Raw genomic sequence first — 16,939 nt, 5'->3', positions numbered from 1 at the left:
GGAAATTGCATCCTCTCCGCCCTCCAAGAGTAGGAGGGTAGGGGGCCGAGGGCCAGAGAACCATAGTTCCCCATAGCTCCCAATCTTCATCATTCCTGGCCAGAAGGCCCGAGGTCGCCTATGACCATTTGGATCCCATACCTCAGCCTCTCTCTGGGTCAGGGGTACAAAGAGGACCCTAGATACAAATGCAGGCTGGAGCCCTAACCAAACTTCTCAGGCCTCCTGGCGCCCCTTTCTCTTTATGTTAGGGGTGGAGTGGTGGCGCCAAATAGGGCCCATCAATAATGTGAACAGCAAGGTCACCCAGCATTGCAAAGAGTCATTGGCCTGCTGGGGAGGAACACTGGCCACCCAGGGTGCCCTTTCTCAAGGGGGTTTGGTGGGACCTCAGGGGCCTCTGCCACAGTTACTGCCAATTCAGATTTCTTCCTTTTAAATGACTCTGTTTGGGAATGATGTCTTAGGATATCACTTGGAATGATGTCTTAGGGACAGCAAAGGACCTGGGACAGAGGGAACTAGGATCTGAAAGGAAGATGAGACTTGGGGACAACATATCAAGAAGGTCAGGTCTTCTGGAATTTCAGGTGCAGACCAGAGAGCCTGGCTCTGGGGGAAGAAGTGTGGAGGTCTGATGGCCAAGGTACCAGAGGCTCTGTGTGCAGTCACTCGCCCTTGCCAAGACCCAGCAAGAGCTGGTGAGGCTGATGTGTTGAGTTGAGGGCCAGCTCCACATCAGCTGAACGCAATCTGCTCAGGCTGCTCGGCTTTGGCCCAAAGCCCCTCCCTGGGGAAGCACTGACAGCTCATTCTTAGACCCAGCTGGTCTCTGGTCCAGGAGGCTCTGGATGGTGAAGGCTGATGAAGAAAGGTCTTGGCTGGGGGTGGCAGGTGGGAAGGACATGCTGGGAAAGAAACAGGTCACAGAGAAAGGAGGCCCTGCTGGAGGATGGCTTTGGGGTAGAGATGTTGGAAATATGTTAAAGGGGTGGGAAGATGAAGACTGAGTGTCCAATCACTGTAGCACACAGCATTGTAGCCTTTTTGTTTTCTTTTTAAAATTAACTTTATTGAGGGATCCCTGGGTGGCGCAGCGGTTTGGCGCCTGCCTTTGGCCCAGGGCGCGATCCTGGAGACCTGGGATCGAATCCCACGTCAGGCTCCCGGTGCATGGAGCCTGCTTCTCCCTCTGCCTGTGTCTCTGCCTCTCTCTCTCTCTCTCTGTGACTATCATAAATAAATTTAAAAAAAATAAAAATAAAAATAAAATTAACTTTATTGAGATATAACTTACTTAAATACACCACTTTTTGGGATCCCTGGGTGGCGCAGCGGTTTGGTGCCTGCCTTTGGCCCAGGGCGCGATCCTGGAGACCCGGGATCGAATCCCACATCGGGCTCCCTGCATGGAGCCTGCTTCTCCCTCTGCCTGTGTCTCTGCCTCTCTCTCTCTCTGTGTGACTATCATAAATAAATAAAATCTTTAAAAAAAAAAAATACACCACTTTTAAGGGTAGATTTCAATGGAAGTTTAACAAATATTTAAACCTATGTAACCACCACCACAATCATGATCTAGAACATTTTCATCACCCCCAAAACCTCCCCTGTGGCCCTTCATAGCCAGTCTCCCGCCAGCCTTTGGTTCCCGACAACCATTGCCCTGGTTTCTGTCACTGTAGGATAGCTTTGCAAATTCAAGATTTTCATATAAACAGAGCTGTAGAGTATGGATTCTTCACCCAGTTGTTCCCTGCATAAGTAGTTTGCTTCTTGTCGTCACTGCATGGTATTCCACTGGGGGAGCTTTACCACACTTTTTTGATCCATTCATTTATTTTTTTTAAAGATTTTATTTATTAAAAAAAAAGATTTTATTTATTTATTCATGAGAGACACAGAGAGAGGCAGAGACACAGGCAAAGGGAGAAGCAGGCTCCCCCTGGGGAGCCTGATATGGGACTCGATCCCATGACCCTGGGATCACGCCCTGAGCCAAAGGCAGACGCTCAACCACTGAGCCACCCAGGCGCCCCGATCCATTCACTTATTAATGACATTTGGACTATTTCCATTTGGGGGCTGTTAGGAGTAAGACTTTGGTTAACAAAAAAATAAAAATAAAAAAAAAATTAAAAAAAAAAAGACTTTGGTTAACACAAAAGTCTTTATTGATATATTTTTTCATTTCTCTTGAGTATTTTATTTAGTAGGGGTATTGTTGGGTTATATACAGGTGTCTATGTTAACTTTATAAGAAATTGCCAAACTATTTCCCAAAGTGGTTGTGACGTTTTACACAACCACCAGCAATACAGAATTCTGGTTGTTTTGCATCCTTGTTCACACTTGTACTGTCCATCTTTGTTCCTTTTAGCTATTCTGAAAGGAGCGTGGTAATATCTCCTTGTGGTTTTAATTTGCATTTCCTTGATAACTAATGAAGTCAAACATGTCTATTGGCCATTTATATGTTCTTTTTTTTTAAGATTTTATTTATTCATTCATGAGAGACATAGAGAGAAGCAGAGACACAGGCAGAGGGAGAAGCAGGCTCCAAGCAGGGAGCCGGACGTGGGACTTGATCCCGGGCTGCCCTATATGTTCTTTTAGTGAAGTGATTGTTCAAATCTTTTGTCCATTAAAAAATATATATATTGGTTTGTATTCTTGTTTTTGAATTATAAGAATATATCTATTATATTTTAATTATATATTCCTGGCTGACTCAGTCAGTGGAGCATGTGACTTTTGATCTCAAGGTTGTGGGTTCAAGCCCCACATTGGGTATAGAGATTACTTAGAAATCAAATATTTATAAAATTATATATTCTGAATATATTTTAATATATTCTGAATATAAGTCCTTTGTCAGGTGTATGTCTGTAAATACCTTCTCTTAGGCCATAACTTGTGACTTCCTGTTTTGTTTTCCAAAAGTGTCCTTTGAAGAAAAGTTTGCAGGCAGCCCAGGTGGCTCAGTGGTTTAGCGCTGCCTTCAGCCCAGGGCGTGATCCTGGAGTCCCGGGATCGAGTCCCACGTCAGGGTCCCTGCATGGAGCCTGCTTCTCCCTCTGCCTTGTCTCTGCCTCTGAGTGTTTGTGTGTGTGTCTGTCATGAATAAATAAAATCTATTTAAAATAGTCATTTAAAAAATGAAGGGAAGGTTGTAATTACAGTGGAGTGAAATGTATTGTTTCTTTTTTGGTGTTTTTAGAAATCTTTCTTATCCCGGATTTTCTCCTATGTTTTCTTTTAGAATTTTATCATTTAGCTGTTATGTTTAGGTCTATGATCCATTTCCAGTTTATTTTTGTATGTATTATGAGGTTGGGGTCAAGGTATATTTTTTTCTACAAGACTGTACAGTTGTTCTAGCACCATTTGTTAAAAAGATACCTTTCCTCTTTAAAATACTGTTGCACCCTTGTCAACAGTCAATTGACAAAAACACTTGTAGGTCTATTTCTGGACTCCCTATTTTGTTTCTCTGATGTATATGCTCATCCTAACACCAAGGCCACACGGACTCAATTACTATAGCTTTATAGTAGGTTTTGAAGTCAAATAATATAAATCCTACCTTGCTTTTTTTTTCAAGATTGCTTTGGATAGTCTAGGTCCTTTAAATTTCCACATTTTAGAGCAATTTTGTCAAATTTTGCAAAAACTATTGGATGATTGTCTTAATATGTTTGGGCTGCTATTACAGAATTCCATAGACTTACTGTTGGCTTAAACAACAGAAATTTATTTCTCATAGTTCTGGAGGCTGGGAAGTCCAAGATTAAGGGACTGGCAAATTTGAAGACTGGTAAGAGCCCACGTCCTGGTTCATAGATGGCTGTCTTCTTGCTGTGTCCTCACAAGGCAGAAGATGTAAGGAATCTTTCCGGGGACTTTTTTTTATAAGGATACTAATCCCATTAGTGAGGGCTCTGTCTCCATGACCTAAACACCCTCTAAAAGCCTCATTTCATTTTTCTTTTTCTTTTTCTTTCCTTTTTTTTTTAGGGAGAGAGAGCATGCAAGTGGGCATGGGGGGTGGGGTTAGGGTGGGGAGTAGAGTGGGCTGGTGGTAGGGGAAGAGAGAAAGAATCTTAAAGCAGGCTCCCAGCACAGAGCATGATACGGGGTTCTATACAGGGGTTGATCTTGCAACCCTGAGATCATGACCTGAGCTGAAATCAAGTGTTGGGCTCTTAACTGACTGAGCCATCCAGGTGCCCCAAAGGCCCCATTTCCTAATATAATCACACTGGGATTAGGGTTTCAGCATATGAATTTGGAGGTGGGGGGTGGGACACAAATATTCAGTGTAGAGTAGTGATTATGATTTGGATTACATTGAATCTGTAGATCAATTTGGGGAAAATTAACATTTTAACAGTATTGAGAATTCTCATCCATGAACATGGCATATCTCTTCATTCATTTAGGTCTTTAATTTCTCTCAGCAGTATTTTATACTTTTCCATGTAAATGTCTTACATATCTTTCATTAAATTGATCTCTAAGTGTTTCATGTTTGTTGATGCAACTGTAAATGACACCTTTTCATTCCATTTTCCAATAGTTTGTTACAAGGTTATACAGATACTGGTGATTTTGTTGTTTTTGTTTTGTAAATTGCTTAGAGCTTTCTACATACATATCATTATAACTGTGAATAAAGACCATTTAATTTCTTCCTTTACTATCTGTATGCACTGCATTCCTGAATTACCCCACTTTGTATATTATTGAGTTCTATTAGCAAAGATTTTGTTAAGGCTTTGTGTCTACTGCTCAGGAGGGATATTAACCTGTAGGGTTTTTTTTTTTTTTTTTTTGAAGATTTTATTTATTTATTCATGAGAGACACAGAGAGAGAGGCAGAGACACAGGTAGAGGGGGAAGCAGGCTCCATGCGGGGAACCTCATGCAGGACTCAACCCCGGGACCACGCCCTGAGCCACAGACAGACGTTGAGCGTCTGAGCCACCCAGACATCCCTAATCTGTAGGGTTTTTTTTTTTTTTTTCCCTTATAACATCTTTGGCTGTGGCATCTGGACAAAGCTGGACTCAAAAGGAGTTGGGAAATATTCCTTCTGTGTTCTGAAACAATTAATGTATGGTTAGTATTATTTCATCCTTAAATGATAGAATCTCATCAATTTGTAAAAAAAAAAAATGAATTCATGTCTTAATAGAGAGCTATTCAGATTTTCTATTTCTTCTTGAGCTAGTTTTTCTAATATGTTTTTTAATTAATTTGTCCATTTCATGTAAGTTGCCAAATTTATTCTATAAAGTTGTAAATAATATTCCCTTCTTATCCTTTTAATGTGTAGGATCTGAAATAATCCTCCCTCCCTTTTATTCTCAATATTGGTAATTTGTGTCTTTTCTCTTTCGTTGTTGATCAATCTAGCTAGAGGTTTATCAATTTTATTGATCTTTACAAAGAACCAGTCTTTGCTTTCATTGATTTTCTTCATTGTTGGTCTGTTTCCTATTTCACTGATTTCTAGTCTTTTCTTTATTATTTTCTTCCTAACATTGCTTTTTGAGGTTGTAGAAAGGCATAGGTTCCCACTCCCACCTTCAATCATAAAGCTTGGAAGGTCTGAATGGAAAGGGGTCTTAGAAGTAATCTTGTCCAACCCCTTCATTTTATAAGTGAACAGAAATCCAAGGGAGAGTATCTTTTCCTCAGGCTGCTTAGTTTGTTTTCTTTCTTTCTTTCTTTCTTTCTTTCTTTCTTTCTTTCTTTCTTCTTTCTTTCTTTCTTTTTCTTCTTTCTTTCTTCTTTCTTTCTTTCTTTCTTTCTTTCTTTCTTTCTTTCTTTCTTTCTTCTTTTTCTTAGTTTTCTTTTAAAGCCAACTCATTTATTAACTTATTTATTCCTTCCTCCATTAATACAGTCTTATTCATTTATGTAAATGAATATTTGTGGAATTTATATTATGGGCCAGAGACTGTGTTCTGTTCTAAGAACCAAGTCATAGTCTCTGCCTTCAAAAATTTCCCAGCCTAATAAGGGAGATAACAAGTAATCAGATAATTACAATGCAGTGCCAAATGTCATGACAGAGGTGTCCTCCAGGTGCCATGAATGCACTGAGGAAAGAATGACAAACTCTAGTCACTGGTATGAGGATGGGAGTGGAGGCTGGTCATGGAAGACATCAGAAAAAAACTTTTAAAATGGATTCAGCAGACAAAAAAAACTCTTCACTCCAGAAAGAGCTTTGTGAATCTACTAAATATTTGTTTAAATAAGGCAAATAGAAAGCAATGCAAGTTTCAATAAGAAGATATCAATTAATCAATTAGCTAATTTTGTGTCCAGCATCATGCTAAGAGGTTTGGGAGAATACAGATTATGCAGATGATTCGATCATGCTTTCTAGAGAATAAACATTCTCTCAGGTTCCCACTTACTAATTTTCTTTTTTGCAGATGGCTGATCCTATCCATAAAAGGCAAATATATTTAGAAGCTGTAGAGTTATCTAATTGATATTGACATCCTAATCTATTATCTGCTTACCTATTGATGCATAACAAATTACCTCCAAATGTAGCCAACTTAAACAATAAGCATTATCATCTCACACAGTTTCTGAGGGTTGAGGATCCAAGAGTAGCTTAGCTGAGTGTTTCTGGCTTAGGGTCTCTTAGGTCTCTCAGGAAGTTAGTGGCTGGGCTACTGAAGACTTGACCAGGGCTGGAGGGTCTGCTTCTAAGCTCACTTACTAGGCTGTGGGCAGGAGGCCTCACCATGTGGGCCCTTCCACAGACATTGCCTGACATGCAAGGGTCATCCCCAAGAGCAAATTATCCAAATGCCACTCTGCCTTTTATGAACTGGTCTCCAAATCACACACTGTCACAGTGTCACTTGGGGTCCTGGCTGGCTCAGTCGGTAGAGTATGCAACTGTTGATCTTGGGGTCATAAGTTTGACCCCATGTTGGGTGTAGAGATTACTTAAAATCCTTTTTTTTTTTTTTTTGGTAAATATTATTTATTTATTTATTTGAGAGAGAGAGAGAGAGAACATGAGTGAGGGGAGGAACAGAAGGAGAGGGAGAAGCAGACTCCCCACTAAGCAGGGAGTCCAATGCAGGGCTTGTTTCTAGGACACTAGGATCACCGCCTAAGCTGAAGGCAGACACTTTTTCTGTTTGTTTTAATTTTTTAAAAAAATATTTTATTTATTCATGAGAGACACAGAGAGAGAGGGGCAGAGACATAGGCAGAGAGAGAAGCAGGCTCCATGCAGGGAGCACCATGTGGAACTGGATCCTGGGACTCCAGGATTACGCCCTGGGCCAAAGGCAGATGCTTAATTGCTGAGCCACTGAGGCTTCCCTCGAAGGCAAACACTTAACCAACTGAACCATCCAGGTGCCCCAAAATAAAATCTTAAAAAAAATGTGTCACTAAGTCTGGGGGTGCCTAGCTCATTCAGCCAGAAGAACATGCAACACTTGATCTTGGGGTCATGAGTTTAAGCTCCATATTGGGTGTAGAGATTACTTTAAAAAATAATTTTATTTTTTTATCTTTTAAGGATTTTATTTTTTTTAAAGATTTATTTATTAGAGACACAGAGAGAGAGAGATAGAGAGAGGCAGAGACACAGGCAGAGGGAGAAGCAGGCTCCATGCAGGGAGCCCGACGTGGGACTTGATCCCGGGTCTCCAGGATCAGGCCCTGGGCTGAAGTCGGCGCCAAACCGCTGAACCACCCAGGCTGCCCTAAAAAATAATTAGAAAAAAAGAAATGTCACTAAATCTTGCCCATACTCAGTGGGAAGAGATTACATCAAGGCAAGGGCATGCACACAAAAGTGGGGATCATTTGGGGCCATCTTGGAGACTTACTACTACAGATATGCTTATACACTGACTACAATATTAACAATCTGGAAGCTTAATGGCACTGAAATTGAGATGGCCAATTTACCTGTGTCTCATTTTCCACGTGGAACTTTAAAGATTTATTTATTTATCTGAGAGAGAGAAAAAGCTCATGTTCACGGAGAGAGGGGCAGAGGGAGAGAATCTCAAGAAGACTCAATCATGGAGCTTGATCCCACAACCTGAAATCATGACCTGAGCTGAAACCAGGAGTCAAGTGTTCAACTGATGGAGCCACTCAGGTGCCCTCCACATGGAACTTTAAAGAAAAGGTCCTAATTCTTAGACATGAAATTATTTTGTAGAATCTAATCCTCTTGGGATCCCTGGGTGGCGCAGCGGTTTAGCGCCTGCCTTTGGCCCAGGGCGCGATCCTGGAGACCCGGGATTGAATCCCACGTCGGGCTCCCTGCATGGAGCCTGCTTCTCCCTCTGCCTGTGTCTCTGCCTCTCTCTCTCTCTCTCTCTCTCTCTCTCTGTGTGACTATCATAAATAAATAAAAATTTTAAAAAAATTATAAAAAAAAGAATCTAGTCCTCTTTATATAGATATTATATTATTATATTCCCAAATAAAATGTTATAGTTTTCCTGAGAAATGTATCTAGCCCCATGCTGAGAGAAATACTTTCGATATCAGGAGGCAACTTCTAGAAATCTTCTAGGATATAGTCATTATCCTTTGGCAGTTTAGAATTACACAGATTATGAATTTATTTATTCTAGGTACTGAGGATGCAGCAGTTAATAAGACCGAAGGGAGTGGGGATGATGTTACAGATTGAATGTTTGTGTACCTCCAAAATTCATGTTTAAGCCTAAATCCCCAATGTGATGGTTTTTGGAGATGGGGCTATTGGTAGTTGATTGGATGAAGTTATAAGGGTGGGGACCTCATGATTGAGATCAGTTTTTTACAAGAAGAGGAAGAGGGATGTGAGCTCTCTTTTTTCACCAAGTGAGGACACAGGGAGAAGGTGGCCTAATGCTATGAGTTGCTATAAGGTAAGCTATAAAGAGTTGTCATCAGGAACCCAAATGGCTGGCACTTTGGTCTTGGACTTACAGCCTCTATAGCCGTGGGAAATGAATTCCTGTTGTGTAAGATACCCAATATGTGGCTGATTTGTGATAGCAGCTTGAGCAGACTAACATAAGGAGCTACTGTGACTCGACTGAGTAGAAGCAAGACTAAATTCACGGTGTTTGGCTACTACCAGGTGTTCAGTGGTAGGGGAATCTAGAGGTTTCACCACAGTATCTGTCTGCAGTGGGGCAGGGCTGATGGAAGGGAACTCCAATAGCTGAAGAAGTTACTGAAAATGTGACCAGGGAGCATGGAAACAAACATTTAGAGGGTGGACTTAGAGAGATAAGCCAATAGTAGACTATCTGGAGAGGAATCACACCATTGGAAGGAGGGTAGAATCATTGGTCATTGTATAGATTGCACTGATGAAATAATTGTTTTTAACAGAATGTTCTTCTGTTTACATATAATTTGTCATGAAAGATATTTAAAGTGGAAACAAACAAAAAAAATAATAAAGTGGGAACAAGTGCTAAAACCTAGTTTACTTTTCTGAGACTCAAGAGAGTTTTGTATAGAGGCTTGAATAGAATCAGAGTCCAGCCACAAAATACAACAGATTGCTCACCTTCGTGTACCCTGGTGACAAGAAAGGGCTTTCTCTTTCTTGTGTACAAGAGTAACCCTGCTGGGATATATCTAATTCTTTTTTAAAAGTGCTTGGAAAGAGATGATTCTAGTTTGAGTCAAAATCAGGGAAAGTTTGGGAGAGACCTACATGCTAAAGAGAACTGGTTCAGCTGCCATAACAACGGCCAATGTCACCATGGCTTATCCCAGATAGAGTTTATTAGTGTCTCCTGTAATTGTCCAAGAATAGGCAGTACATTTTGTTTTCCTTAAAGGAGTTGATGTGCTGTTGGAAAAATGGAAAATGTATCCTAACACCTGTGTCTCTAGGTCATCTTCCATAGTTTCTGTCAGTTGCAAAAGCTTTCAAGGGCCTCTGTGTGTTGTATGTTGTCCATAAAATGTTGTTGAGATGTTGGTCTCTTGTCCTTCTAAGATAAGGGCTCAGATTGGAGTGGATGTTGTAAAAGTTGAAATGTATATTTGTATAGCAAATAACAAAATTATTTTAAAATTAAAAAAAAAAAAAAGAATAGGCAGTACAGAACTTTATGGGGGCTCCATGGTATCAGAGACCCATAATCCTTTTTCAATGCCCTTCATTCATCTCATGGCCTTCCAGGCTACCCCATAACTATAAGAACTCCTGCCACCATACCCACATTCTAGCCAGCAGAAGGGAGAAAGGGAGAATAGAAAGAATATGCACTCTTCATTGTTAAGGATATGACCAGGAAGTGGCGTATACCCAGGAAGGTCCTGTGGGGGCAGAACCAGGAAGTTGTACGTTTCACTTTTGCTTAGATTGTCTCCGGCAGAACCTAGGCGCATGGCTATATTTCACGGCAAGGGAGCCTGGGAAATGCAGTCTTTGGAGTGGCAGTCATTTTCTCAGCTCAGATGTGGATTAGGGGGACACCTGGGTGGCTCAGCAGTTGAGGGTCTGCCTTTGGCTCAGGGTATGATCCCAGGGTCTCAGGATCAAATACCATATTGGACTCCCTGTGGGGAACCTGCTTCTCCTTCTGCCTGTGTCTCTGCCTCTCTCTCTCTCTGTGTCTCTCATGAATAAATAAAAATCCTTAAAAAAAATGTAAAAATAAAAATGTGTATATGTGTATTACTCTAGAAGGGAGAAACATACTGGGGCAGTCTCAGATGTTACCTCCCACAGTCTTGTCTGCAAGGAAGGCAAATCAGATCAGTCATTGCCGGGTAATATATCTTTTTACAGGATTATAAACTGTACAACAGCAAGGATGCTCGCTCTTTTTGCTCTTCACTTTATCCTCATTTCCTAGCATAATTCCTGGTACATAGTAACTTCTTAATACAACTTTATCAAATGAGGGACACCTGGGTGGCTCAGCGGGCGATCTCAAGGGTCCTGGGATTGAGTCCCACATCGGGCTTCCTGCAGGGAGCCTGCTTCTCCCTCTGCCTGTGTCTGTTTCTCTCTGTGTGTCTCTCATTAATAAACAAATAAAATCTTTAAAAAAATTGTCGAATGAATGAACAAGAGGCAGCTAGATGTAAGAATTCTAGAAGACCCTTCACTGTGCCTTTTCCCAAGGACTTCTGTGGCAAAGATCAAGACCACTTGGTTTCTGGTTAAAATTAAATCTGAGGAGGTCTGTTGAAAGTCTTCCACAAAGTAAAATTTCCTACTCACCATACCTACCCTGCCAAGTGGTGTGGTTTCCTTTACCCTTGGTCTGATGTCTACCGATGGTGAATCTGAAATGATACGGTGCTCCGAGAGCAGTGGGGTGGCATATAATATGAGAAAGCTGGGCTCTGCCAAGCTCTGATGTGTTATTACTATAAGCAAACCTGGTATCTTCCTGAGAGAATTTTATCCCAAGGTCTCCTATATTACACAGATTAATTATTACAGATAGGAGGGGCCCACTTTGGAGCAAATGGGGCATCTGTTGGGAGTTGCGGGGTGGGCCGGATCCAGGAGGCAGAGCATCCAGCCTCCTCAGCTTGGGGCCTGGGTTAGCCTTGCAGCTCTCCCCTGAGGGCTGTGTTTCCAGCCTCCGCATTTAATAAGCTGAGAGAATTGAAAACAGTAAAATATGGAAGATAATACACCAGTCAATAAAAAGATAAAGTAAACTAAGAAGAAATAAAAAGATGGTAAAAACAGTAAAAAAAAAAAAAAAAAAAAAAGGCAGCCGGCAAAGTGATAATATGAACTAAAAATAAACCAAATAAACTAAAAAGAAATGAAAAGATAGAACAAAGACACGATAAGGCAAAGGTTAGAAATAAAAGATGGAGAATAAAAAGATAATACAATAACAATAAATTGAGAAGATAAGATGAGATAAAAAGCAAATCGTACGAAATAGCTGGAACAAAGACGAAACAGAGATTAAAAATGACAGAGATAAGTAAAATCATTAAAACCAGAAAAATAAAAGACTAAAGGGATTAAAACAATAAAATGTGTTAAACCAATACAAGAAGAAATAAAAAATTTAAAAGACCAAGCAATGGGGGAAGAGAGTAATAGATCAATTTTGTTTCAAATTAAAATAATACAGCACCACTAGTACAAAAGCCTACCCCGTTATGCAGCCCCAAGGTTGTACAGACCTCCCAACCTCTAAGCATCCCTATTCATTTGCTAGAGCAGAAATGTAACTTCTTACAGGTCTGGAGGCTCTAAGCCCAGGAAGGGAGGCTTCTTTCGGGGGCCCTGAGGGCAGGATCTGTCCCAGGCCTCTTTCCTTGGCTTGCAGACGGCCATCTCCCCCCTGTGGGTCTTTGCATCATCTTTCCTCCGTGTCTGTGTAAAAATGTCTTTTTCTGATAAGGACCCCGGTCATGGTGGATGATGGCCCATCCTGATGACTTCATTTTAGTGAAATTACCTTTGTAAAGACCTTGTCTCCATGTACAGTCAACTTCTGAATTACTGGGGGTTAGGACATATGAACTTGGAGACACAGTTCAGCCCATAACAGCATCCCAGCAAGGAGTCCCTAGCAGGATACCCTCCAGGCAGAGAGCAGGATTTTTGACCTCTTGCCTGGTTTAGGGCCTCTGACAGAAATTATTTTTTTCCTCCTTGATTTCAGTTTCCTTCCTTTCTTTCTTTCTTTCTTTCTTTCTTTCTTTCTTTCTTTCTTTCTTTCTTTCTTTCTCTTCTTTTTTAAAGATTTTATTTATTCATGAGAAACACAGAGAGAGGCAGAGACACAGGCAGAGGGAGAAGCAGGCTCCCTGCAGGGAGCCCAATGTGGGACTCCATCCCAGGACTCCAGGATCACTTCCTGGGCCTAAGGGAGGTGCTCAACCACTGAACCACCTAGGCCTCCCCTGATTTCAGTTTCTGAGTAATAGTCTTCCTTTCACTGGGACCCCCAGGGCGATAAGGCTGAGTCCTAGAAAGATAAAGTTCTGGAGTCCCTAGCCCAGATTCTCTCAGGATGTTAGGGTCACTGGGAGCAAGAAATGCCCTGGCAGACAGTCTCCTATGGCTAACGGAGAGGCCCACCAGTGAGGTGGGGCCGGGGTTCCTGGCCTCTCATGCCAAGAAACTTCTGCTCTGGCTAAAAGCACTCGTGAGATGGCAGGTACCCTCCAATTTCCCTCAAACCAACAGCACGGTCTCAAGCAGGGTTTGAGAGCTTGTATTTCTTTGCCTTCTGCCTTTTCCCAACATGGAAGCCTGGGAGAGCTGGACCAGAGCACTTGGGAACAGGTTTTCTGTACTTGGTTTCTCCTTTGCTCAGAGGTAGAAGTCAAGAACTGTGAGCAGTAGAGAGAAGCCTTGAAAATCCTTCTCCTCTTCTCCTGAAGAAGAGGAAACACAAACCCATAGAAGAGACAACGGTCATCTAGTTCAATATCCTTGGTAATAGTTGAGGAAATAGAAATCCAAGTAAAGATTTGCCCAGAAGTGTTCTCTCTCTCTCTCTCCCTCTCTCTCATACACATGCACAGGCATGCCTGTTGGCCTGCACGCTGACCAGGCAAACAGAGCCCAGGCTCCCAGCTGCCTTCTGTCTGTGCTGGCTTCACGGGCTCTCAGCCTGTGCAGTGGCATAGGCCACTGTGCTCAGAAGGGCCCTGTGCTTGATTTAATGCTCTGCTACCACCATCTTGAATTCTTAATAACATTGCAACAAGGGGTGCTGCGTACCATTTTGCAGTGGGCCCTGCAAGTTGTGGAGGCCATCCTACCCCCTAACTCTGATCAGGAAGGAAACACCAGGCACTCAAGCTCTTTTTGACCACAAGCTGTCCAGAGCAGAGGCTTGCTTACAGTTCTTGGCACAAGATAAGCCCTTCAGAAAAGAAGAAGGAAGGGGAAGATGTCTTCGCTTCAGGCCCTGAGGCACTCTCTCTAGCCTTAATTCCCCAGTGAGTTCTCGGCTAGGGCGTGAACCTTACAGTCACCCACCTTGAATCTCCAGCCTGCAGACTGGGCCTGTCCCAGTCCTGTGTTCTTCAAGATCCCCTGTCTCCCTGGCAGAAACCCAAGGGGGCGGTACAGGGGAGGGATGAAAGGAAAGTGAAAGTATGGGCCTCTCTGGATGGCCTCTCCTCCTCCTCCTCCTCCTCCTCCTCCTCCTCCTCCTCCTCCTCCTTCCTCCCCCCTGTTGCCATGGAGACCAGAACAAAGCCTCTCTTTCCCCTCTTTTCTGGATTGTTAATTGTCTTTACTCCATGGTGTCTTTGTTAATTGTTGCCAGTCCCTCCCAGGATGAGGATCTAGGTCTCCTCAAGACAGGAAAGAGGGTTAAAAAAAGTTAGGTGGTGGGGGTGGGGCAGTATAAATCAGGTGGGGGGTGGTGGAGGGGAATGAGGAGGCCACCTCAGGATCTCCTAAATTCCTGGGGCTGCTGGGAAGGGAACAACCCCCTTCACTTCTTTCTCTCCCTCCCATCATCAGCTGCCAATTCAGGTGGGGCCCAAGGCCCCCCCTCTGTGGGAAGGACTGGAGAGAAGGAAGGAGAAGAGAAGAAAACACCTATTGTGCAAGGCCAGTACTGTGTGTGGGCGCCCTCAGAGAAAGGTAACACTGCCTTTGCACCCATTCCAAATTGATCAGTAAGACATGGAGCCTGATTTTTGTCCCCAGGGCTTCGGACTAGGAATAGTTAAATTTGTAGGGAGAGAATGTTTGCTAGCTCTGGAGGTGAGAAGTGATACTGGAGCCCGCTTCCCCACTTGGGAAGAATGGAGAAGAAGTCTTGGAAGATGGTACATGTGTCTGTGTAGAAAGGACTCATGTCACTGGCATTAGGGGACTATGCACACTGAGTGAGGCCCCTGTGTGTGCATGCAAGTGTGTTGGGGGTGGGATATGGGTTGAGTGAATGTCTCCTTGGGAGACAGTCCTGAAGAAGTTGGGGGACAGGTGGCCAATTGTCACATAAGAAGCAGAGAACTGGGGACCCCTGGATGGCTCAGCAGTTAAGCTCTGTCTTTGGCTCAGGGTGTGATCCTGGAGTTCAGGGATTGAGTCCCACATCTGGGTCCCTGAGGGAAGCCTGCTTCTCCCTCTCCTCTGTCTCTGTGTCTCTCATGAATAAATAAATAAAATCTTAAAAAAAAAAAAAAAAAGCAGAGAACTGGTTCTTTCTTTCTTTCTTTTTTTAAAGTGGGCTCCATGCTGGGCGTGATGTATGACCCTGAGATCAAGACCCAAGTGGAGACCAAGAGTCAGACGCCCAACCAACTGAGCCACCAAGGCGCCCCTGAGCTGATTCAAGTTCTAGGGCCTAGGCTAGAATTGAGGCTGTTGAATAATATTCCAGTGCTAATTTATATGGTTCCGAGTCTAAGGACCATAAAACCCCCTAAGAAACAAGACAACATGGCATAGCAGAAAAAGTATGGATTTGAAGGCCAGAAAACCTGGTTCAAATGCCAGCCTTTACCCCTTCACCATGTGGTCTTGGTCTTGGAAACTTTTCTTCCCACCTTGGAGTGTGGTTATCCTCCACTGTAAAATGGAACAGTCCTCATCCTCACAGAACTGTTGATAGATAAAAAGAGATCATGTGTGTTAAGAGTCAGCCTTGGGCAAGATCCCTCTCCTTTCTGTGCACAAAGAGAGGAGATGGAGGAGATGGTTCTGGAAGGCTGATTCCTTCCAGATTTTATATTTTCAGATTCTTTTTTTTTTTTTCTTTTAATATTTTATTTATTCATGAGAGACACAGGCAGAGGGAGAAGCAGGCTCCATGCAAGGAGCTTGATGTGGGACTCGATTCTGGAACTCTGGGATCGTGCCCTGAGTCAAAGGCAGTTGCTCAACTGCTGAGCCACCCAGGCATCCCATATTTTCAGATTCTGATATGCAAATGAAACATTCTGTGAATTAACCTGTTATTTTCTTGATTTGCTTCCACACCCAAGTGGGACTCTCTCTGGAGAAATTCAAATAGAACTGAGTAGAGGCCCACCAGCTCAGCCCAAAGGGAATGTCCGACTCTGAAAGGTGGATCCTGCGGCATCCACACGGTGTAGGGCCATCTGAGCTCAGCAGTTCTAACTGGAGAGTCTGGCTGTAGATATGTAGAAAAGCACTTGCTCAGTCCTGAGGATGAAGAGTGAGTACCCAGAGAAGCTCCACTAGGTTAGGCCTACCCGGACCTGACCCAACCAAGTACCCTTCTCTTGGTCTCATAGGGAAAATGGTCCTTTGTTAGGTCCCTCGGGGAAAAGCAGGAAAGGCAAAGCACAGCAGGGATTTCACTGCTCTTTCCTTCTCCCAGTTCCTCGGCTCACTTTCTGGAGATTTCTTCCTCTCACCTGCTCCTATACCACTGAGGAAAGCAATTCACACCGTTCTGTGAATTTAATCCTTGTGCTACTTCTCCCACTTGCCCCTTTGCCTCTAACCTTGGAGGTTAAAGGGAGAGTGGGGAACTCCAGCAGCCCTGGGCTCCGCAGTCCCCACCGGGGTCTCAGAAACAGGCAGCCAGCTCGGGTGTGTTGGAGATCACACTCACCAGAGCCAAAGTCACTCTTTCAGCAAATATTTTTTGAGCATCTACAAGGGGCTCTGGAAATTAAATGGCAAACAGAGCAGACAAGGTTCTTTCCTCACAGAGCTCATAGTCTAAAGGGGAAGCAGGAAAAAAACAAGAGAACAGAAAACAGATAAAGTAAGTACCAATGGTGGTGAGTGCTATGAAGCAAGAGAGTAAGGTGTGGAGGATGATCTCAGGGAGGAGAAGATAAAGAAAGGAACATTTATGTTGAGACCAGAGGATGAAAGGGAGCCTGCCCCAGGGAAGAGCAGAGTTTGGGGAAGTGCTTTCCAGGTAAAGAGGTATTTATAGGCTTTGAAGTCTGGTTAAAGGCAGATCTTTCAATATGGAGATAGTTGGGATTGGGC

This window comes from Canis aureus, chromosome 38 (genome assembly GCF_053574225.1).
Source record: "Canis aureus isolate CA01 chromosome 38, VMU_Caureus_v.1.0, whole genome shotgun sequence".
Classification (NCBI taxonomy): Eukaryota; Metazoa; Chordata; class Mammalia; order Carnivora; family Canidae; genus Canis; species Canis aureus.
The sequence above is the reverse complement of the archived record's forward strand: the minus strand, read 5'-3'. Positions refer to the sequence as shown.